The sequence below is a fragment of the Panthera onca genome, chromosome A3 (assembly GCF_046562875.1).
Source record: "Panthera onca isolate mPanOnc1 chromosome A3, mPanOnc1 haplotype 2, whole genome shotgun sequence".
Lineage (NCBI taxonomy): Eukaryota > Metazoa > Chordata > Mammalia > Carnivora > Felidae > Panthera > Panthera onca.
The window spans coordinates 7,302,027-7,308,654 of record NC_138341.1 but is presented as its reverse complement, the minus strand read 5'-3'; the positions used below and the strand labels follow the sequence as shown (position 1 = coordinate 7,308,654).

General features: G+C 50.7%; 1 long non-coding RNA gene across 1 annotated transcript; it reads right to left on the bottom strand.

Annotated features, from left to right (window-relative positions):
- Window positions 1–577: 577 nt before the first annotated feature.
- On the bottom strand, window positions 578–5,077 carry LOC132689006 (uncharacterized). Its single transcript, XR_009614787.3, has 4 exons — window positions 4,763–5,077; window positions 4,048–4,180; window positions 1,523–1,592; window positions 578–1,056 (listed from the first exon to the last, which is right to left on the bottom strand). It is a non-coding gene; the product is annotated as an uncharacterized LOC132689006 (long non-coding RNA).
- Between the last annotated feature and the right edge of the window lie 1,551 nt (window positions 5,078–6,628).

The following is a 6,628-nucleotide window of genomic DNA, read 5'->3' as shown; positions in this document are numbered from 1 at the left end:
ATCTACAAGCATACGTATGTTTTATTTTCTTACACAAATGGTATTCATACTGCGCACAGCCCAACTCTCAGCTTGCTTCCTTCCCTCTCCTATGTCTTAAACCTTTTCCATGTGAGCACATACACATCTACTGAACTTAAGAAAAAAATGGCTGCATGGGGCACCTGGGTGGCTGAGTGGGTTAAGCGGTCAACTTCAGGCCTGGTCATGATCTCACGGCTCGTGGGTTCGAGCCCCTCGTCGGGCTCTGTGCCGACAGCTCAGAGCCTGGAGCCTGCTTCAGATTCTGTGTCTCCCTCTCTGCCCCTCCCCCCTCCCTCTCTCTCTCAAAAAAAAATATTGAAAATAATTTAAAAAATAATGAAAATTTAAAAAATGACTGCATATTATTTCTTTGTATTGATATGTGATAATGAGACTCTATGGGTGAGCAATTAGGGTCTTTCTCCCCAGTTTTTCACAATTGCAAACATTCTGCACCAAACATCTAACTATGCACTCTGCACACTTGATTGAGTCTGAGCTTAGGCTAAATCCCTAGAATTGCACTTCTATGAAAAAGACATATGCACAGTTGCAATCTTTACGGATCTTCCCAAAGCGTTTTCCAAAAGGTTGCCCCATTTAGACTCCAACCAACGGGTTATCGGGACAGGCTGAATCACCAATGATGGGCATTCTCAAACTCAGCCTCGCCAGTCTGTTAGATGAAAACTAGCATCTCATTGTTTTGATTTGCATTTTTTAAAATTACGAGTGAGGTTTAGGATCTTTTTATTTGTTTGGCAATAATTCTTCTTCGCTAACGGATGGGGTTGTGGTTTTGGTTTTTTTTTGTGTTTTTTTTTTTTTAAGAGAAGGAGGGTCTTTGAGGCACTTTCTCAAGCCGTGGGCTTCCGAGTCGGGACTGTGGAGGTAAGGAGGCAGAGCCGAGTAGACTGAGAGAGCTCCAGCCCAGGTTCTACTGAGCTCAGTGGAGTTCGTGCTTTCCGGGCCTCAGAAAAAGGAAGAGGTTGAGCTGGTCATCTGGTCCCTTCCAGCTCCAGGGTCTCGTGACTGCAAGAATGGTTGTTAAGAGATCTGATGTTAGCTACCCACAGCTTACAGAACTGAAGTCCCACCTCCGGAGCCTGGCATTTAAATTCCTTAGCCATCTGGCCCCGACATACATTCTAAAGTTTGTCCCAGTTAAAAGCCCCAGGGCCCTGGACCCCATCACCGTGTTCCCCGAATGTGCCCTGCAATTTCAGGCCCTCGGTTGCCTCTGCCTTTCCTTTCCTTCTCTCTACCTCACCGCCCCCATCCCGCCTCTGCTTTCACGGCCACCTCCAAGGCCATCTCCTGCAAGCGTCCTTCCCATCCTACTTGAACTGCTCCCGCGGAGCCTCGGCCATCCCTTTGTTAAACTGCACATCACAAGCTGCTCTGCCTTTCAGTTAACTCAGCTCTGCATGAGTTTGAGAGAATGGCTTTAAGTCAATCAGATCTGAATTCAAATCTCAGATCTGCTTCACAGTTTTACCTTAAGCAGTCTATCTCCCTGCCAGTCCTCAGTGTTTCCATCTGTGAAATGAGGAAAACAGCATCGAGTTCTGTGGAGTTAAATAACATCACGTAGTTAAAGAATCTCACACAATGCCCGGCGCAAAGACACGTGACAGCGGGCCTCCGTCTTCCTGGGAGATTAGGTGGTCGGGAACCTAGTCCAGGGTCTCCAGGTGCCTGTTTGCTGGCTATGCCACCTCACCATCACCCGACGAGCCATTTGCGGGGCTCATCACACGCAGGGACCTCGCTCTGATGAAACAGCCCATATGGAAGAGACATCTCAGTAATTGCAACGGAAGAGCCTTTGTGCCTGACATCCGAGTTAGTCCCACCCGGTGTACCAGAGCCATTGTGTCTGTGCTGTGTCACCGTGTGTCTGCTGTGAGAGGAAAGTCTTCTACTCTAGAGATACGGGGCATAGAAGGGAGAGTATGGAATCCCCGCCCTTTCCTCCCAGCCCTGTGACTTTGGAAAGTTACGTAACCCTGAGCCTCAGTTTCCACAACTGGGGAATGGGAGACACTGATTCCTACCACCAAGGGATCCATTTGTTTTGTCTTGTGAAAAGTATCTCAAACAATGCCAGACCTATTGGAATTCAATAAATATTAAACGTCCCGACTTCCCATTGTCCCTCACCGTATTATATAAGCCGCTTAATGGACATAAACTGTATCTCATATATATATTTTAAAAACCTCATCATCTAGCATAGCAATAAGCGTATTATATAGTATCGATAATTGTTATTCAGGATGGTGAGGACATTAGCCTTCTTTGGGCAGTACTCATCGACCACATACCTGAGCTCCTTTGACTTAAAACCAGCCTTTGAGGTAGACAGGGTTATGCCCACCTTGTAGATGAAGAAGCAAGGTCCAGAGAGATCAAGTGATGTTTTTAGAGTCTCCTACTCGGGAATTTTGGGACTTGAACCCAGACCCTTGTTTCCAAATCCCACACTTTCCCTTCTACGTGGTCCCGATATGAGAGCATTTCTGCCTGATATTCTGGGTGCAGCCTGTGGCCCCATTATAAAGCAGCCTGGACACTTTAAATGCGGCAGAGCCATGGCTGGGGCTTCTGGTGACAGCCTCTGGCTTCCAGGATCGGGTTGGATTATTCCCTAAATTGATCCTCAAACTTAGACAACATGGGGACTCGCAGAACCCTCTCTCCGCTTTTCGGTATCCGACGCTCTGTTTTCAGAGGTCCTTCGTGGCATTGCCCTGAGTGCGCCTGTTCAAGGAGGCTTCGCCCCTTCCCTTCCATGTCTGCCTGTTCTGCCAGCATGACTGCAGTCTCAGGTGAGTCTTGTTAAATACCTGGGCCTTGATCCAGACTCTCTCCCCGTTTCTGAATGGAGGCAGAAGAGCGATGTCAGGCTGGGTGTCACCCTCTTGCTGGCAACTGGAACCCAGATATCTCACATTCTTTTCCTCTGGCTTCATGGAGATCGATCATTCCAGTGAAGGCTCAACATTGCACCACAGCTGCCAGAAAGCCCTCGGCTTGGAAACACTGGCCTTACCCTTCGGTAAACCTCCCTTGCCTGTGACTAACGCCGAGTGGGGCGGGGAGCCATCATGCTTTGCGGCCTTCTCCAGAAAGCGCTCCAGGCTCGGGAGGGGAAGGAAGGCCTGTCCTCGGCTGGCCGGCTCACATTTGCATACTTTACTCGCTGAAGAAAAGGTTATGAGTGGTAAAACGCCTTCGTTATAAACTATCCACTTAAAATTGTAGCCTCTCACCACATTGTACCACTACGAGAGAGAGAGATTGTCCTCCCTCGGTAGGAAGGAAAGATGGAATGAAGTTCCTCGTCCTCTCAGTAAAAGCTCCTCAGGGCATCACAAAACTCCCAGGTGACCCTACTCTGGGGCCATTGTGGGGATCAGCAGATGGGGACACTACTCTGAGACGGGAGATCAGAGGGCTGGCTTTTAACACCTACACGGAGCGAGCAAAACACAAGAAGTGCTTCCTCAAAGGCATGTGATCCCAGGGGCGCCTGGGTGGCTCAGTCGGTTGAGCACCGGACTTCGGCTCAAGTCATGATCTCACGGTTCACGGGTTCGAGCCCCGCGTCAGGCTCTGTGCTGACAGCTCGGAGCCTGGAGCCTGCTTGAGATTCTGTGTTTCCCTCTCTCTCTGCCCCTCTTGGCTCATGCTCTCTCTTTCTCTCTCAAAAATAAACGAACGTTAAAAAAATTTTTTTTTAAAAAGGCATGTGATCCTTAATAAAGCAAAACAGATGCACCGGCACTGTATTGAAAAGGCCAAAGAAGAGGGGTCCTAACAAGTTTCTGGTGGGTGGCAGGTAGAAGTCAGTTGAACGAGCCTCATGATTCCAGATTAGATGCGGGACGTCTCCTACACACGGCTCCTCTTTGGCATTGTCACCTGCATATTTTTAATCCTTGTGAGCTCTATTTTTCACATAAGAGCTGTAGTTTCCTCCCCTCAAAAATCTCCTACCCAGCCCGCGGGTGCACGTACTCACGACTAACTCGCGGTCTGGTGCGCAAGTCGTTCCTCCTGGAGACCCGGGAACGTCAGCACAGATGTTGTAGATGCCCTGATGGAGGTGTGTGTCACATGCTTTGGGGAGGACGGATTCTGCCCGGGAGAGCTGAGGTGGGGAAAGGTGGGGGGTGGCATTTGAGCAGGGTCGTAAAGAACGAATAAGGGGTCTTCTGAGACAAGGGAGGGCATTTCCGGCAGGGAACACAGCACGGGCAGAGGCCCCGAGGTGTGAGATGTCATGGCTGTTCAGGGACCCCTCGCTTGCACTGGAGGGAGCCACACTCTCACGGGCCTCCCAGACTAAGCTATCAGGCTGTTGTCAACAGAAGCCATCGCAGGGTGCCGAGTCTCCGAGTGGCATCAGATCTGTTTTGGCGGAAATACTTGGCAGGGGCGGGACAGATGCTTGGAAAGGAGAGTGGTTTTGCACCCAGCGGGAGGGTGGTGATGAGGACCCGGGCTGGGCAGCGACTATGTCATCAGAGGATTGGAGACCGGCCAGAGAGGTCCTTGGTGGTGGAACCGCCAGGGCTGAGTGACGGAGATGTTGGATGACAGATTGGGAGGAGTTGGCGATTTATTGCTTAGGTGATTAGGTGAATGGTGCTGTCACTGACAGCCGGGGAGCAAGGAGGCCAAACAGGTTTGGGGCAGAGGTTTTGGAGGAGGGGGTGGTGAGGAAACACACCAGTCATAAACCAATGTTTTCGTCTTCGTGGTAGCTCTCGGGCTCCTCTGATTCCACGCTGACATCACCAGGGCTTGGAGCTCTGTGAGGCGGGGCTGGAAGCTGGTGAAGCCCTCACATTCCGGAGCTAGAGTGCCTGGCATTAGAACTTCTCGATGGCTTTGGGGCGCCCGGGGAGCCCAGTCGGTCAAGAGTCCGACTTTGGCTCAGGTCGTGATCTCGGGGTTCATGAGTTGGAGCCCCGAGTTGGGCTCTGTGCTGATAGTGCGGGGCCCGGAGCCTGCTTTGAGTTCTGTGTCTCCCTCTCTCTCTGCCCTTCCCTCTCTGTCTCTCTCTCTCTCTCTCTAAAATGAATACACATTAAAAAAAAAAAAAAAAAAAGAACTTCTCAATGTCTTTATTTGTCGAATAACACAGTACTGCATCATGGGACCGGTCAGGGGATTAGTAGAGGTGGTTCGTGTAAATTGCTGAGACCACGGCCTAGAATATTCTGAGCACTCCAGAGATACGTGCTGTCTGTGGTATGGCCACAGGTACACCTTGAGCAAAAGAGGTGCCCATTTTCCCCTTCTGTTTTAAAAATGCCTCGGGGGCACCTGGGTGGCTCACCCGCTTAAGGGTCTGACTCTTGATGTCGGCTCCGGTCATGATCTCATGGTGTGTGGGTTCGAGCCCCCTGTTGGGCCCCCGTCCCCACCCCGTGCCGGGCTCTGCTTGGGATTCTCTCCCTCTCTCTCTGCCCCTCCTGTGCTCTCTCTCTCAAAATAAATAACGAAACTCCTAAAAAAAATAAAAACACTTCTATTTGGTTCCAAACCAACATTTGCAAGGCAGACAACCAGGTGCGATAGTGAAGAGGGGATCCTTGCCGTGCATAGCTGATGAGAAAGTAGGAAGGTTTTCGCGACCTTTTCCCTTTTTCCCATCACTCCTTCCATCGGAGGCGTCTCCTGAACATCCGTGGAATGTAGGGTTCTAGACGGAGCATGAGAAATGGCCCCCAGTGTCAGAGGCTCACCGCCTGGCTCGGACAATAGGACACGTGTGGAAGTAGGTTTCAGACAGAGGACGTGCTGTGGGTCCCGAGGAGCGAGAAGACCCCTCCCTGACGCTGTGGGAGGACCCGAGGGCCCTTTCAGACGGAGGGAGGATGAAATCAGTCTGAGGGACAGAGCGAGCTGGGGGCTGGGAGGCGGGGACCAGGTGGGAGAACAGAGAGGGGGCCGGGGGGTGCCAGGTGATGAAAGGCAGGCTCTGGGGCCACCCCACCTGCTCTGCCCCTCGGGCTGTGGTGAGGAGGGGGGCAGGCAGGGGAGTCGGGAAGGGTCTGAACTTGATCAGACGCAGATCCCTGGGCTGCCCTTGGAGAAACTCGGTGGGTAGACAGGGAGGCGTGGAGAGGGGTTGACATGTGCAAGGTGTTTTGGCATCATGGCCAAGCAGTGAGTGGGGGGGAGACAGGGCCCAAGCAAGGTGACCGAGGACCCCAGGCGGAGGAGACCTTCCCTGGTGTGGATTTTGTCCCGGTGTGAATTTCTAAGGAGAGAAAGGTAAAAATAAATGAACATGTTTATGATATTTTCTTCTCCTCCAATGTGGTAAAGGACACATTTTTCCTACTTCTGGCCCTGGAGTTAAATTCAGAGACCACCTTTTTCATTTTAGGTAATGTTTAACTTCATCACTGAATCTGAATTAATGTGGACAACAATGGTGACAAAAGGTAATTACATTTAAGTGGCATTCTAACTTAAAAATTCTTTTGGAAATATCTGTGAGTCACCCAGTTCAACGCAAATATCCATAAAACATGCACTAATCGTTCCAGAAGGAAATAATTGTAGCAGAAGGGCAAAAGGCCAA